Genomic DNA, 18,956 nt, shown 5'->3' on the forward strand with positions numbered 1-18,956 from the left:
ATTTAAGAAACATATTGTACATACTAGGTTTGAAAATAATTTGGTTTCTATTTCATGTTTGAAATATAAAGGAGATAAAGTAGCATCTGTTGATGGCCAAGTCCTTGTATGATCCATGGGCTCAAGTATAGATTCTACTAGAATAATTGGAGTTTGTAAAGGAGGGTTGTATAAACTCTAGGTACAACCAACTCAAGCATTATTGCATAATGATATTAATCTATGTGAACCATGGCATAGAATATATGCTCACACTCACTACAAAGATCTGCCAACGTTGAATCATATGGTTTTCATTATTCTAGAATGGCAAGTAGAGCATGAAGGAGTATGTAGAGGATGCACACTTGGAAAGAATGTCAATAGATATTTTCCAAGTAGTGATAGTAGGTCCAAGGAAATATTGGATCTAATTTATTCTGATGTATGCAGTCCAATGCTAGTAAAATCTCTAGGAGGATTCATATACTATGCTACCTTTATTGATGATTTCTCCCACAAGGCATGTATTTACTTCATGAAGAAAAAGGATGAAGTCTTCAATGAATTTCAAGAGTTCAAGGCCTATGTAAAGAAATTGATAAGGAATAAAATAAATACTTTGAGATAAGATAATGGAGAATATACTTCCAATGAGCTCATAGTTTTCTGGAAAGAAGTAGGGATTAAGAGGGAGTTGATAGTCCATTACAACCCCCAACAAAATGGAACTATTGAAAGAAAGAATAGGTCCATTGAAGAAGATATTAAGGCAATGGTTAATGATAAAGAGTTTTCTATATTTTTATGGGGAGAAGCATCCTTGATAGTAATCGTATGTTCAAAATATAAGTCCTCATCGAATATTGCAAGATATGACTCCCGAAGAAGAATTCACTGGCCAAAAGCTAGAGGTTGGGCATTTGAGAATATTTGGTTGCCTAATTTACATTCATGTACCTAAGGAGAAGAGGATGAAACTATACTGTTAAGGAAATAAAGGAATTTTTTTTTGGATATAGCGAGTCATCGAAGGACTATAGGATTTATGTTCTAGAATTGTGATAGATTGAAGTCAGTAGGGACGTTACCTTTAATGAAAGTGTTGCCTATTGGAAGTCCAAAGTTCACATGGAAACTGATGATGAAAACGAAGAACATGAAGCTCCCAAGGAGGAAGGCTTAGGTCCTTTCAAACCTACAAAACATCCCATAGATCATCAATAAGAGCTAGAATGGCCCAATGATCTGGTGGATCCAATTATTATTCCTGAAATAAAGAAAAGCACAACATGGCTTAGATCCAACTTGCAGGAAGTAGAAGGACATGCAACTCCATGTGGAACCTTCAAGGAAAGTAATATACCTAAGAGGTATTCTAGATACGCAACTCTAAAGACTCATCCCATTGATTCTTAACCTTCAAACTATGAGGAAGCAACTAGCCAATAAGTTCAAAGAGATGCTATGATGGAGGAGTACCAATCCATTATGAAGAATGATGTACAAAAAAATGCACTGAGACTTGAAGGGAAGTCAATGATAACCTTCAAATGAATATACATGATTAAGCATGCAATGGATGCCAATATTGATTAGTACAAAGTGAGATTTGTGGCTAGAGGATTCTCCTAGAAAGAGGGATAGGGTTATGATGAGACCTTTACCTATGTTTCCGGGTACATTTCTATTAGATTTATTATTTCTATTTCTTCTTTTATGGTGTTAGCACTGGATCATGTCAGTTTTTGAATTTATACTAATTTCATCCAAGGGCCCTCAAAAGGCTAAAAAGCCTCTCCAAGTAGAAATGACACAAGACAAGGTTCAAAGGGTTCTAACAATTAAAAAAGAAGAAAAAATAAGGGGGACATGAAACTGTCAGGCAGGCGCCGTCATCAACGGGTGCTAACACCATAGGTACACCACACCATGGGCACCACTAGTTGAATGCTAGCACATGCCCATGAAACCACATGCACAACATCGCAAGTGCATGCCACCATGAGCTCTGGAGGCACCATCACCGGGAACCGCCCACTCGCTAGATCTAATAGTGTAGGTGCCTGACCATCTGATGGTTTGGGGTACCCCGCTCCATGGAGATGTGTTGGGTCCCTATAATACTAGTGATTACCCCATTACTATTGTAGTTGTACCCCTTATTAATATTGTTGTGCCCCTATTATCCCCATATTGTTATTACTTTGCCCCATAGAATCCCTCTATTGTTATTTTTGTGGCTTTATATTATTATTGTTAGGTCGGCTGGGTTATATTTTGACTCCTTAGACTCCTATATATAGAAAGGAGGTTTTGTCATTTGAATCATCCAAGAATTGTTCATTTATGTAATGTAAAGGAGGTTTCCCCTTGAAGAGGCTGAATTCTAAGGCGTTGATCTATCTTTTCTATCTTTTCTTGAGCTGGTTTCATAACATTTGGTATCAGAGCTTTGGATTCTAGGGTTTTGCTGCTCCAAACAAGTCATCGTGGCATTTTCGCTATAACCTTTTTTTCTGCGATGTTTCAGAAGTTAAAAAAAAAACCCATTTGAGACGAAATCGTGCTGAACCTCGGGTCTAAATTTCAAAGCTGTTCACGCTATATTTGCGGAGATATGATCTGAAGAAGTTGGTCTTTTTGCAGACTTCTGAATTACATTCCAAACAGGCGACCTGGGGAAAAGCGTCATAACTTTCTCTCTGGGGATCGGATTGAAATTTTGTAAGAAGGTACAAAAAGAGGATGGACTGTAGTTTCTTGTATGCATTTTTCAGATCCAAAGGTCAAAACAGTGACTCGTGGCACGTCGTACAAGTTCGCTCTACTGAACTAGTCTATAATCAAGTCACTGTGGGAGATTTCGCATAACTCTTCCTTGGAGAATCCAATTTGGGTTAGACTTGTGGCATGGGAAAGAGGACACAGAGGGCTACTACAGGTCACAAATTTAGATCTAGATGATTGGAAAGTACAAAGATACATCAGAGGCAATATCGAGCTCCTACAAAGTGAAGAAAGGTGTGTAGATTTTCTTAAATTTTTGCTTAAGTTTGGTTTGAAAATTTATTTTGAAGGAATTCAAAGGGCATAGTAGAGCATTATTATCGGTAACTGATGCCCCGAGGAAAGAAAATTCAAACACATAGTAAGGAACCTGAAAGCTCTAGCATGACTCATGAAGAAGAGGAAGAAATGCAACATGATATATCAAAATTACAAGACCAAGTGCAACAACTGTCCCTTGCACAAAAAGGAACAGAATCTAAGATGGATGGTTTAAAGAAAGGCGTAGAAGCTAAGATGGATTGTTTAAATAAAGGTGTAGAAGCTAAGATGAATGACGTGGAAGCTAAGATGGATGATTTGAAGATAGATTTGAAGACAAACATGGAAGAATTGAAGAAAAATATGAATAAGTTGCTACAAGAAAGGGTCACTAATGGTGAAAGGGTAGTAAAGGAAACTCATGATGAGAACAAAAGAAATGTTAATCATGATTCCATAGACTCTAATGTTGGATCAAAGACCCACCATATTCCAAAAATCGATATGAGGAAGTTTGATGGCAAGTATCCCACAACATGGATATTACAGATGGAGCAATTTTTCGATCTCAATAATGTGAAAAACACACAAAAGGTACGTATTGCAACTTTATATTTGGAACCAAATCAGTTTGTATGGTATCAATGGCTTTGCTCTCGTAAACAATTTATCACTTGGGCAATTTTTACGGAAGAATTTATAGCACATTATGAGGATACAAAAAGCAACACTTTTTTTAGCCAATTGATAAGTCTCAAACAAAAGGGTTCAATAATGGAGCACATTGAGGAGTTCCAAAAATTGAACATAAGGGTAAAAGATATTCCAAAGGAGCATAGGATTGATGTGTTCATAGGGCCTTTAAAGGATAATATCCAACATGATGTTCACCTTTGGGAACCTGATTCATTAGAGAAGGCATTCAGGTTAGCAAGAAAAATGGAAAGCAAAATTATGGCAACCATGAAGCATACCACTCACAACTATAAAGACAGAAGTGTTGTTGCCGCTAGTCTTCCACAACCTATAAGGTTGACACCACAACAATTGGAAGAAAAAAGAGCAAAAGGGCTGTGTTACAGTTGTGATAACAAATACACTAAAGGTCATAAGTGTGCTGAGAAGAAATTATTCGACATAGATTGTGAAGAGGAAGAAGAAAAGGAGCAAGAAAGGTCAAAAGAAGAGGAAATACTCTAGGAACAAAGCCTAGATAAAGAAGAAATGAATCCGACCATATCTTGTAATGCATTGGCGGGAATTACCACTCCTCAAACCATCAAGATAGAAGGACAAATCAAGAAGAAAAAGGTAATAGTGTTGATTGATTCAGGAAGTACCCACAATTTTATTCATTGTAAGGTAGCAAGAGAATTGAATTGCTTCTTATATCCAGCACCAGAGTTTCAAGTGATGGTTGCAAATGGAGGAACAATAAATTTCTCGGGAAAGTGCCATAATATCAAGCTATCCATGGGAGAATATGTATTGACTAGCCCAATGCTTTCCATTCCAATGGGAGGTGTTGATGTTGTATTAGGAGTCCAATGGCTACAATCCTTGGGTACAATAGCTTTTAATTTTCAAGAAATTTTCATGAAATTTTCCGTGGAAGGAAAGGAAGTTAAATTAAGGGGTATTGCAGGGAAACTGGGAAAGATAATCAGCTCTATCGATATGACAAAGCTTCTAAAAAAGGAACAAAGAGGTGTAATTTCACAATTATGTTCGCTAGATGTGTCCACAGTGGAATCATCTATTTCTCCAGATCTCAAAAAAGTCTTGGAAAATCATTCCAAGGTATTTGAGACTCCCAAAGGTCTCCCACCTATTCATGATCATGATCATGCTATTCATCTGATTCCAGGAAGTGTTCCTCCAAACATCAGGCCGTACAGATATCCCTATGCCCAAAAGAGTGAAATTGAACGTATGGTTGCAGAAATGCTAGAGGCTGGTATAATTCAACCAAGTCAAAGTTCTTTCTCTGCTCCAGTCGTATTGGTGCACAAGAAGGATGGATCATGGCGCATGTGTCCGGATTATAGGGAGCTCAACAAGCTCACTATTAAAGATAAGTTTCCCATTCCTGTCATTGATGAATTACTGGATGAATTGCATGGATCAATTTACTTCACCAAGTTGGATCTTCGTTCAGGATATCATCAAATCAGAATGAAGATTGAAGACATTCTGAAAACAACATTTAGAACTCATGAGGGTCATTATGAATTTTTGGTCATGCCTTTTGGCCTTACCAATGCACCTTCAACATTTCAAGGTTTGATGAATTCAATTTTCAAACCATTCCTTATAAAATTTGTGTTAGTATTTTTTGATGATACACTAATCTACAACAATTCTTGGAAGGATCATGTTGAACATGTTGACAGGGTGCTACAACTATTGGAGGAGAAACAAATATATGCAAAAAGATCCAAATGTTTCTTTGGAGTACAAGAGGTGGAATATCTGGGTCATATTGTATCTCATGAAGGAGTTAAGGTAGACCCTAGCAAAATTAAAGCCATTAAGGAATGGAAAATTCCCACATCCATAAAGCATCTGCGAGGATTTCTCGGGTTGACAGGGCATTATCGCAAGTTTGTTAAGAATTATGGGAGAATAATAGCACCTCTAACAACATTATTGAAGAAAGATGCATTTTCATGGACTCCAGAAGCAACAAAGGCATTCGAACATCTTAAAGAGGCAATGTGCCAAGCACCGGTCTTAGCTACACCGGACTTCACAAAAACCTTTATTGTGGAATGTGATGCTTCAGGAAATGGCATTGGTGCCGTTTTAATGCAAGATGAAAGACCCATTGCTTTTGAAAGTCGTCCAATCAAGGGAAATTTTTTACACAAAGCTATTTATGAGAAGGAAATGTTGACAATATTCCATGCACTTAAGAAATGGCGACCCTACCTAATGGGAAGACACTTCAAGGTAAAAACGGATCATGATAGCCTTAAGTAATTTTTAGAACAAAGATTATCCTTTGAAGAGCAACAAAAGTGGGTCACAAAGATGTTGGGTTATGACTTTGAAATCATCTACAAAAAAGGGAAGCAAAATGTGGTCGCAGATGTACTCTCAAGAAAGGATGAGGATGTGGAAGCATTGTTGTGCGCCATTTCTATTATCCAACCAGATTGGATAAACGAAGCAAGGGAGGAATGGAAGAATGACGAAGAAGTGTGGGCACTTATTCGAAAGTTACAACAAGATTCCAGTATGTCTGATACAATTAGCTGGCAAAATGATTCGTCATGGTACAAAGATCGCTTATACCTCTGTAAGAATTCCCAGCTAAAACAAAAGATTCTTATGGAATTGCACACTTCTCCCTTAGGAGGGCACTCAGGATTTTTAAAAACTTACCACAGGGTTAAGAAGGATTTTTTTTGGGATGGCCTTAAATCAAATATTCAAAAGTTTGTGGCAGAATTTTTGGTTTGCCAACAAAATAAAGTTGAAACAATTAAGACACCGGGTCTATTACAACCTTTATCCATTCTAAGCCAACGTTGGGAGGAGGTCTCAATGGATTTTATCACAGGTTTACCCAAGTCTGAGGGAAAGAGTGTCATCATGGTGGTAGTTGATAGACTTACCAAGTATGCACACTTTTGTGCATTATCACATCCATTTAAAGCCAGTACAGTTTCTACTGCATTTATGGAAACAATTCAAAAGCTACATGGAAACCCAAATATTATTGTAAGTGACAGAGATCCCATTTTCACTGGAAATTTTTGGACAGAATTCTTTTCTTGTCTTGGTACTCAGTTAGCTCATAGCTCATCTTATCATCCTCAATCTGATGGGCAAACTGAGATAGTAAACAAATGTTTGGAAGGATATCTTGGTTGCTTTGTATCTGATAAACAAACACAATGGGTCAAATTGTTGCCTCTGGCTGAATGGTGGTATAACACTTCCTTCCATATAGCAACAAAAATGACCCTATTTATGGCACTTTATGGGTATCAGCCACCATCCATCACATCATATTTAAGAGAAAATTCTAAGGTTCAAGTAGTGGAACATCACATTGAACATCAACAACAAGTCCTCCAACTCTTAAAGGATAACCTCGTGTTGGCACAGAATAGAATGAAACAAAATGCAGATCAATATCGTAGCGAAAGAAGTTTTGATGTAGGTGATTGGGTATTCCTACGGCTGCAACCATATAAGCAAATGTCCCTCAAGCAAGCTAAGAAGGATAATAAATTATCACCAAAGTATTATGGTCCATACAAGGTGTTGCAAAAGATTGGTACTATGGCATACAAATTGGAGCTTCCTGCAGCTTCTCGATTGCACCTAGTTTTCCATGTTTCATGTTTAAAGAAGGTTATAGGCGACAAGCTCCCAATTCAAACAATATTTCTAGAACTTAACGAGGAAGGAAAACTTATATTGGAACCGGAAGCAGTCATAGAAACAAGAACTCGACAGCTACGAAATCGATCAATTTTAGAGTATCTTATCAAGTGGAAGAACTTATCCGCTGAAGATTCCACATGGGAGGATGAGAATTTTATATAGAAGCATCCAGAACTTCTCAAGCGTTGAGGAAAACACTTTTTTGAAGGAGAGGGGCATGTTGGGTCCCTATAATACTAGTGATTACCCCATTACTATTGTAGTTGTACCCTTATTAATATTGTTGTGCCCCTATTATCCCCATATTGTTATTACTGTTCCCCATAGAATCCCTCTATTGTTATTTTTGTGGCTTTATATTATTATTGTTAGGTCGGCTGGGTTATATTGTGACTCCTTAGACTCCTATATATAGAAAGGAGGTTTTGTCATTTGAATCATCCAAGAATTGTTCATTTATGTAATGTAAAGGAGGTTTCCCCCTCGAAGAGGCTGAATTCTAAGGCGTTGATCTATCTTTTCTATCTTTTCTTGAGCTGGTTTCATAACAATATGTGTGAGAGTTAATGCAATGGAGTAATGTGGAGAGGGCCATATGGCTTCTCCTTGTGCCCTTCACATCCCTCCAAATTTTTTAAATACCAAACACCGAACAATGCAGGAGAGCACCACGTGTCCCTCCGCATGGGCTCCCTCCCCATCCTTCCATGTCACCACTCCTCACTCGTTGTGTCTTGCCACATCACCTGCTTCGACACCACATGGCTCTCCATGTATGCTTCCCATGCATGACACTGTACACATCCGTCCACTACCTAGTCAACCTTCCATGTGGTCGACCCCATGTCCTGCTGATATTAGTGTGACATCATCCAAACCTTCCTACCAAATTTAGTCCTCACACGTGTCACACCCTAATTGGTATAAAAGCCTTACGGGAGCCCATTTTTAAATTTTTTCATTGTGCCCAACCAGCTCGATCCCTTCACATCTATAGCAATAACTTGCCAAATTCACTAAATTCTAAGCCCAAATCCTAAAATTTAAGCCAATAAAATGTTTCCTATTATGGATGACAGTGGCCACCTTGGACCAATCCAAAGTAGTTCACAACTATGTTTGTGAAAAATATGAAATACATCCAAGAGGGTTGACATTATAAGCAAGATCATCATCCAGGGCACTGTCATGTATTACCACATCACTACATATACTAATCTCTATCATATCTAGGTCATCCAAGTTAGGTCATGTCAATATTTTCATCACAACTATATATTTCATGGACATACTACCACTGCATATACATCACTGTCACATCCTTGACATAACTAAATCATAACAATATTGTCAGTACTGACTTCATGGTGTTGGATCACTATGTTATTTCTAGGTCATTCTATTTGGGTCTCAGTATATGAAGTGATAAATACTGTGCAAGGATACCACTCATATCACATAGGAACAATGATGTCAACCATACCAATACTGCTATGTCAATATTGTTCATAGATGAACGTAGAGAAACTCTAATTACAGAGGAATGTGATTCGATGACTTATATAACTGTGTATAGACGCTAATAGTATCACAAAGAATCATATCATATAAATCGTTGTTGATTCCATACATATCACAGAGGATCATAGAATATATATATAAATTGTGTGTTGAAACCATACACATCGTAGGGTATCATTCTATTCATATCGCAAAGGATGATACAATACAACTTTGTCTCGATTTTGTTCATAATGGAGAGAAAAAAACCATACAATTGTTTCGATGACATACTGAGCAAACATATGAGTACCCATGGAGAAAGCCACATATATTGGAGTGTAATATCATAGAGCACTTGTGAATTGATTCCAAACTAATGTGAATTGATCCAAGACCATGAGATTGTGCCATTATTGAGATGTGAGAGTATGTCGCTGTATAAAGGTTTCCTATTGTCATATTAAAGATTCATGGTGTGGGTGCCAAACCATAGTGTGTGAGCCATAGTCAAAGAGCGAGAGTTCCATCAAACATCATAATGCAAGAGCCAAATCAAATCCATCATCATTACATCCATACACCATAAGAGAGAGCTAGACTATAAGATTGTGCCAAGAGAGATACCATATTAACAAGAGTAAAGTCATATATGTGTTAACGAGACCATATCCATATGCGAGAATGAATGTCATTATTGTGATCCTGTAGAACAAATGTGATTCACTAGACAAATGTATTGAGCCACAATTAATAATGTAACAAACCATAGATAAGAAAAAATGAACCATAGATTCGTCAAATAAGAATGATCTACCTCAGAGATTTGCAAGATAAGAAGAGAGTCGAGCCACCAATGTGATGTTCGAATTATAGAGAAGATATATCTATGAGGTCCTGTTATAGCGGCTGCAACACCCTCCAAAATTTTGGCTTGCACTCAAATTTCAGAGCCTTCCTTGGTCTTTCCCTTTATTGCTGCAAACACTTGAGCTCATTTCATGAGCTTTCTTAGAGTATTTTAAGCCCTTTTGCTTGTTTGATCAACTGTCAACTTTTGGCATGTTTGACTGTTTTACCATGCTTGCGGACCTTTTTTGGTGGTTTTGAAGGTTGGTATTTATGTATTCGAGTTGTCCTAGCTATGTAAACACCCTTCATACTCATACACAAAGTTTTAAGCACTGTCGCACAAATGTAGTCATGTTCGTCATAAGTCTAACTCAAGTGTCGCACTTGTTGCTTCTTGTTATGAGACATTCTCACATAGGATAGTTCTTTGTCTTGTTGTTATGATGGTCTATGTTATCCAATCATCGAAGTATGCTAAGTGTGTGATCGCAATTTCCAGTTCTTCACAAGTTCACTTTCCTCCCGAACTTAGTCACTTCTCCGAAAGTCTACCCGATCGGGAACCTCAGTTTCATCGGACCTCGATTGAATTGCACAGTCTCAACCCTTAGTGATGCAACCTTGCTGCTTGGAACTATGTAGTGCACTTTCACTGCCCCTCAGGGCAGTTGCATTGCGTAATTCCAGAGCTGAGCAACCTCCCTTCATCCCCATAATTATGTAGTAACTCCTCCCAGACTAACTTGAACTACGCACTTCACAATCTCGGTCCTCAAGCTTCTCCCCTTGCCTACTGGAACCCAAAAATGCACAGAGAATCCAACCTTCCTTGCTTCTTGGAACTTCATAGAAGTGCCCCCAGTGTCCTCCCTCAGCTAGAGCTCACTAACCTCATGAACTACACAGATCTGTCCTCCAGGTCTCTCTGTTACCCAGTCCTCCTAGCCTCTGAAAATTGCACAGATCTATCTCCTAGGGTCCCATCCTGCATCAACCACTTACTATCTCAACTTTACAATCATGTCTCCTAGTGGCCCCTGCGCAATTTTTCCCCTCAATAAGGATTTTGCTCAGAATTTCCTTAGCCAAGCCCGAGTTGCGCTCTGTGCAGTCCTAGTGACCAACCTCTCTCCTTATCACCTGGCACTGTGCAATGTGCAGTTACTGGGCCCTCTTTCCAGCCTGTCACTTTTCCCGGGCTCAATCCATGGATAAAAATGCATCATGTTAGTCTAGGGAGTTTTTGGATTAATGTCGTCCCGTCATGAGTGAATTTTAGGAATAGGTACATTTTTAGATCATGGAGAGATGATGAAGAAGGAGAAGAAGGAGAAGAAGGAGGAAACACGCTTGAAGACCCAGTTACAGCTGGACGGACAAAAAAACCTATCAAGAGCAAGCAAAAGGAGCACATGTATGTAACCACCTCTCAAGACCAAAGATCATTGAAGACCCTGCATCGTCAAGCTATGCAGAGAAGAAGAGAAAGCACATCCAAGAACACATCTATCACTCAGCAACAACAACAACTTGATATTGCCACCTCAGCAAGCCAATCCATGTCAGCAATGTCATGTCAAGTCATGTCATGAGTTGTCAAAGGCCACATCACTATTATGAGCCATGCATATTGTAAATCAAATGTAATGTAAAGTGTAAGTCCAATGGACACACATGAATATGAAGAGTCATGTCAGTTGAAAAGTCATAGGAAATTGAAAAGTCATGAGTGTAGTCAAATAGGCACAAGGGTAAAACATCACCCCTTGTTATATATACCCCCTCATTGTATGAGCAAAGGAATTTTCACCTTGGCTCCTCCCGTAAAGAATAGAGAATTTTAGTTAGTTATTTGAGGAGAAAGGAGTGGCTCCAATGTCCCACTACTAGGGGTAGTGATGTACAATGTAAATATGTGTCTTGGAACTTTTTCTTAATTACAAAAGCCTTTTCAGGCCAACACGTTTCCATGCATGACTTATGGATGTTTATAACACTATTATGTGAGCATTTATATTTCATGTTTGTTTTCATGTGTACTAAGATAGTTGAACTATTTCGATTGTTTTAGTGCTTATCTTGTTGGGAATGTGATATAATCATTATCACTATTGTCTCATCCTTGTGGACTATTCCACAGGATACTAGACAAACCTTTCCTTACTTAATGGTTATAACAACTGTCACATCCGTTGTGGACTACTCCGCTGGATGGTAGACATATCTTTCCGTGTTCATTAGTTGTAATGATTGTTGCATCCACTGTGGACTATTCCACTGGATGTTGGATAGGATTTTCTGGTTCATGTGTGTCTCTTCTTGGGGGGTACTATTACCTCTCACTTAGAGCCTCACTTTTCTTCCCCCTTTTGCAGTAAGAGAACCTAGACGCATTTGCATTGTACACTCTCAGGCACACTCAACTTGATGTTCGAAGATACCATTGCATTACTCTCTCATGTTGATAACTAGAGACGAGGCAAACCTTTAAGAATTTGGCAACCGAGCCATTATACCAGATGGGACTCCTACACCAAATGGTGTGAGGTCTGATTGGGACCTCATATCAGGGAGATGCTCTGAATGTTGGTGGGTCAAGCACCATCAACAAATCTGGTGCTAAAAGGAGGGCTGCCAGTATTATATGGTTTATTGTCCCACCGACCCCACTCATCCATCTTCTATTCAAGGAAGTAACATTCACTCCCTCTCCCCTAATGATCCCGGTGGATATTGGTGGCCACCCGCCAATTCCACTTGGACCCCCACCATTGCTTCTTTCAGTTTTTTAGTTTCCTTAGTTGTAGCATAGTTTACCATTTTTAGCATTTTTTCGGGTCCTAAACTTCCAGAGCCGTTTTGAGGCCCTAAACGACGTTTTTTGGGAACGACGTTTTTTGGGAAATCTACCGCTAGCGATTTTCTGTCTAAAATCGTCTTTTCTGTCGTATTCCTCGGAGAGATATTTCCAAAGGGCTATCATGTGCATCAAACGGAGATAATATGACCAAGTCGCGACCCCGGGAAGTTGGCTGTCCAACTCACCCCAATGGGGCCCATAAACTCTTGGTGTTACATCTCCTTGGGTTAGGGTTTTGGTTGTTTAGGGTTTGCTCTTATTTTTCAATAATAAAAATGCCCTTGAGCCTCATTGTAATGTAGTTCAGAGGCATGTAACCACCACATCTCTTCTCAAAGATAAGCTATCATCGCCCTAGCTGATTTATTTCCATTTCTGTTTGTAAGCATATTTCAGTATTTTACATTAATGAAATGAAGTATTATTTTGCTGTATCTCTGTGTTTATGGTTATCTCTGTAATTTGTTGCGTTCCTATTTAAATCCGGATCAGTGGTATCAGAGTGGTTTGATTTTTTTTCTCTGTTTTTCTTTGCATGCCCCCAACGAGGTCGGGATATAAGGAGTTAGGGCTTAAATTGGTCGAACCTTTGCGAGACCAGCCTCGCAAATCCCGACGGCCTCCCATGGCAGATGAAAAGAAAGACGAGGGGGTAGGAGATCCTATCAAAATCTTGCTCAAAGAAGCCCTCGAGCGACAAAGGAACGTGATGATTGATAGCTTTGCCTAGATCCTTCAGTGGCTACCCATGGGTGATGCATCGGCTTCCAACAGCTACTCTGGAAACGCCACACCGTTTAAGGTACAAGTTAATTTTGAAATCCCCATATTCGAGGGTCAGATAGATGCAGATGCCGTCGATAAATGGTTAAATCTCCTAGAGGGTTTTTTTTTGTTCATGATTTTTCCAGTCGGGAAAATATTATTTTCTCTCTTCTCAAAGCATCCCCCCATGTTAAGGACTGGTGGGAAACCTACTGTGAGAAAAAGGATGAAAGTACAGGCTCACTATTTTCAATGGCATCCACTTGGAATTCATTCCGGGATTCCATCAAGGAGCAGTACTGCCTTGTCGGAAGCTATGAGGATCAATACATAAAGTGGACCACGCTGTGGCAGGGAAGAGACCAAGACATGCCAGAGTTTACCAATATTTTCCATACCCTTTTCACAAAGTTGGGTATCAAGGATTCAGAGCAGCATTTGGTACTCAAATACGACAGCTTCCTACACAAGTACATCCAGGAAGAAATAGAATTCCTGAACATCTCCTCGCTTGGCACGGCATACCGATATGCTGTCAAGGTCGAGAAAAAGTTTAAACAGAAGAAGTGAGACTTTGGATCTGCGAATCCAAAGCAAGGGAAAGGTGCCCCCAAACCGCAGAGCAAAGGACAAAGCCAAGGCGGGGCAGCCCAAGATAACCTGCCAAAGCTGCAAGCAAAGAACAACACCGTGAAGTCGAAAAAAGACACGGGAAAGTGGTGTGAGTTCCATGAGAGCTCCACTCAGTACACAAGTGAGTGTCGGGCCAAGCAGTCACTGGTGGCCGAGCTAAAGGTTTCAGAATCAGATGCATGTTCCGACTCTGAGTTAGAACCCGACAAGGGGAATGAAAAAGGGAAGTAGATTATCGATGCGAAGCCCAACGCCACGGTTGCCACCATGAAGATCCAGAAGGAGGAACCGGAAGATCCAGAGGAGGAGGAATGTCTCTTCCACTCCCAGATGTGGTTAAAGGGCTCCCCACTACAGTTCATTGTCGACAGTAAGAGCCAAAAGAACCTCATTTCGGCAGAGGTCGTGAAGAGGTTGGGCTTACTGACCACAACACATCCACAATCATACACCATCGGGTGGATTCACCAAGGATGAGATCTTCATGTGAGCCAGAAGTGTTGCCTTCCATACAACATCAAGCCCTTCACGGATGAGGTATTATGTAAAATTCCTCCCTTTGAAGTTTGTGATGTATTATTAGGGCAACCACAGTTGTGGAATCGACATGCTGTGTATGAATCAAGGCCTTGTGTTGTTATTATTACCTTGGGAAATAAGTTGTACAGGATACCAGAGGTAGCACCGCCTACTGCATCTATTTGGTTACTGCAAAACAATGTAGTAAGATCATTTCCAAAATTGGGAAATTTGTTTTCCTAATGATATGCCCTCAAGGAAAGAAGAAGACGGTTGCCACAACCTCCAAATAGGGCCCCTCCGCACGACAATTACAAATGGACAAGGTCATGGAGGAGTACGAGGACATCTTCACCTCCCTCACAGGGGTTCCATTGCACTGTCAGGTCAAGCACTCCATCGATTTGACCCCAGGTGCGTCACTGCCCAATGGAACAGTCTATCACTGCTCTGTTCTAGAGAACGATGAAATCAAGAGGTAGATTCAAGAGATGTTGTAGAAAGGTCACATCCGTCCGAGTTCATCGCCTTGTGGGAGCCCGATCGTGTTGGTACAGAAGAAGGATGGGACTTGGAGACTCTATATTGACTATCGGGCACTGAATAAGATCACTGTTTGTAATAGGTACCCGATCTCACGGATTGATGACCTCCTGGATCAATTGAAGGGGGAAAAATATTTCAGCAAGATCGATTTGAAGTTAGGGTATCACCAAGTACCAATCGAACCCTCTAATGTGTGGAAGAATTCCTTCAAAGCCAAGGAGGGCCTTTTTGAATGGTTGGTTATGCCTTTCGGATTGACGAATGGTCTTGCAACCTTCATGAGGCTAATGGACGACATCTTGCGGCCATTCACCAACTCATTTGTAGTGGTATACTTGGATGACATCTTGATCTTCAGCTAGAGTTGGGAAGAGCACCTCCACCACATCCGACAGGTTCTCCAAACACTGCGACAACACAAGTTATGTGCCAATTTGGAGAAATGAACTTTTGGCATGACCCAGGTTCAGAATATGGGATACATTATTGATGAACAGGGGGTGCATGTGGATCCAACCAAGATCCAAGTCATTCGGGATTGGCCATCTCCACTCTGACAGAGCTTCGCAGCTTTCTAGGTCTTGCCAACTTCTACCGTAGGTTTGTGTTGGGATTTTCTCATATCACTTGGCCCTTGAGTCAAGTCACCAAGGAAGGAGCACAAGAAAAATTCTTTTGGTCTGAATCTCAATAGAAGGCATTCACAGAGTTGAAAGATCGCCTCTGCTCGACACCAGTGCTCACATTTCCAAACTTGCAACAACGATTTGAAGTCGAGATAGATGCCTCTGACTATGCTATTGGGGCAGTCCTTACTCAACATGTGCATCCAGTGGCATATCATAGTGAGACACTTTCAGACACAGTCTGGAAGTATCCCACTTATGACAAAGAGATGTATTCCATTGTGCAGGCCTGCCGACAATGGAAGCATTACATTTTGGGGAAGGAAATGGTCATCCACATAGACCACCGACCCCTGCAGTTCATACAGACTCAAGGCAAATTGCAGAATGATCACCATCAGAAGTGGTCCACATACCTGCAACTGTTCCATTTGAATATCAAGTATAAGAAAGGAAGCACCAATAATGTTGTAGATTGCCTCAGGCGACCACCGATCATGGCGTTAACCACCGTGCTCAACTCTAATGGGAACGAGACTTCTGATTGGCGACTTCTCTACAAAAGCGACCCAGAATTCAGCCACACATACCAAACACTCTTGGAGGGTCAGTATGTTGAATATTTTCACCTTTAGGATGCCATGTTATGCCACCTGGGTCACCTTTGTGTTCCTTTAAGTGAGCGTGCCAAGATGATTTGGGAAGGACACTACAGTCGGGCTGCTGGGCATTTCGGGGTCGAGAAAATGGTGGCAATACTGCAGAAGTATTTCTATTGGCCGAATCTTCGACAGGATGTCGGGAAGTACATTAGATCATGCACTGCCTACGCCATTGCCAAACTGACCATCAAGAAGCAAGGCCTCTATACCCCGTTTCCTACCCCTAGTTGACTTTGGGAATCCATCTCCATGGATTACATGTTAGGCCTTCCTTGTGGTCGTCGACAGGTTCTCGAATATGGCCATTATGGCAGCCTGCAAGAAGAATATTATAGTAGAAGCCATTGCTAAACTCTTCTTTGAACGAGTGTGGGTACACTTTGGGATCCCATAGTCTATCATCTCAGATCGGGATAGCAGGTTCCTCAGTAAATTTTGGTCCAGTCTCTGGTCGATGCTAGACACCAAACTCCCTAAGTCCACAGCCTTCCATCCTCAAAATGATGGCCAGAAAAAGGTTGTCAACACGATTATCGTACACATTCTGCGCATGTACAACTCAGAGCATCCACACACATGGGACGAGAGCCTCCCCTATGTTCAACACAACTACAACTAGGCTCTCCACAACTCGACTGGCCACAACCCTTTTCAGGTGGGCTTGGGATTCCAGCCACTATGTCCCATTGATGTGGCCATGCCATTTGCAGCTACTCACGCAGATTCAACTCATGTCCAGTCTGAAACAAATAAGGCAAACAACTTCATTGAGCACATCCAACATATTCGCCAGCAGGTCCATGACATTCTGGAGAAATCAAATGCCAAGTACAAGAAACGACATGATCAACATTGGGTGCCACACAAGTTTTAGGTGGGTGACAAAGTCTGGTTGCATTTGCAAAAGGAACGCCTTACCGGAGCTTATCAGAAACTCAGACCACTTCGATATGGTCCTTACACCATTACCAAGGCTATGGGAGATAATGAATTTGAGTTCAGCATTCCCCCATTCCTTGGCCTGCACCCAGTGTTCAATGTGGATCGCCTTCGGCCATACTTTCCACCATTACTAAACACATCCGACATTGCAGAACAACTCACACCCACAGAGTTAAATCCAGATTGCATGGAACAAGCTGCAACTGATCAGATCATGGATACACAGATCAAGCACACTCGCCAGCATAGTATCCAACTGTATCGAGTTGTCAAAGCAAGCCAAATCCTTCACCAAGGCAAGTGGCTCACCAGGGACCAAGTTCAACAGAAGTTTCCTCACCTCATGGAGGAACTCAATACAATGGGGACCATTGCTTCCTAAGGGGGAAGGAATGATCCAAGTGGATATTGGTGGCCACCCACCAATTCCACTTGGACCCCCACCATTACTTCTTTCAGTTTTTCAGTTTCCTTAATTGTAGCACAATTTACTATTTTTAGCATTTTTTCGAGTCCTAAACTTCCAGAGTCGTTTTGAGGCCCTAAACGACATTTTTTGGGAAATCTACCGCCAACGATTTTTTGTTTAAAATCATCTTTTCTGTCGTAGTCCTTGGAGAGATCTTTGCAAAGGCTTATCATGTGTGTCAAACGGAGATAATATGACCAAGTCGTGACCCCGGGAAGTTGGCTATCCAATTCACCCAAATGGGGCCCATAAACTCTTGGTGTTACATCTCCTCGGGTTAGGGTTTTGGTTGTTTAGGGTTTGCTCTTATTGTTCAATAATAAAAAGGCCCTTGAGCCTCATTGTAAGGCAGTTCGGAGGCATGTAGCCACCACATCTCTTCTCAGAGATAAGCTACCATCACCCTAGCTGGTTTATTTCCATTTTTGTTTGTAAGCATATTTCAGTATTTTACATTACTGAAATGAAGTATTATTTCCATTGCATCTCTGTGTTTATGGTTATCTATGCAATTTGTTGCGTTCCTATTTAAATTCGGATCACCCAATCAAAATTCTGAAGTTGGAAATTCCTCACTGCCCAGACTTGAACGTGAAATCATGTACCATCAGATTCGAGCTCTCCGCCTCATCACCCATCAATTTGAAAAAGTTTTTGGACTGATTCTAGGAGTAATCTCTCTTCCATATTCTCAAAATAAGAACAAGACTACCCCCATCGAAATAGTGGTATCCTCTATTGAAGAAGCGATCCTTGCCACTCTTGAAGAACTAGTAGAGGTTGTTGAAAAGGAAGAGGAGTCTCCACTCTTTCATGAAGGTGAAGGAGGTAGTCCCTTACTCTTGGGTTGAAGTTCCGGCAGAGGAGGCAGAGGGGAAGGAAACAAAGGAGAAGAAGAGGAAGAGGAAGCAATAGATTCTGAAGGGGAAGAGGAGGACGATGCAGAAGATGACACGACAGACCAAAATTGGGATTGGATAACTCAGGGTCCACTGGCACTTCTGGATGTCTAGAACAATATGCCAAGACACATAGAGAAGATTTTAATGAAATATGACCCGAACAAGACAATGAAGGTGGAAGATCACTTAGACAATTTTTACCTACATCTACAAACACTCAAGGTACATTATGATGACGTTGCATGTAGACTG

The sequence above is a fragment of the Pinus tabuliformis genome, chromosome X (genome assembly GCF_031772625.1).
Source record: "Pinus tabuliformis cultivar Carrire ecotype Pingquan chromosome X, CPIR1, whole genome shotgun sequence".
Classification (NCBI taxonomy): Eukaryota; Viridiplantae; Streptophyta; class Pinopsida; order Pinales; family Pinaceae; genus Pinus; species Pinus tabuliformis.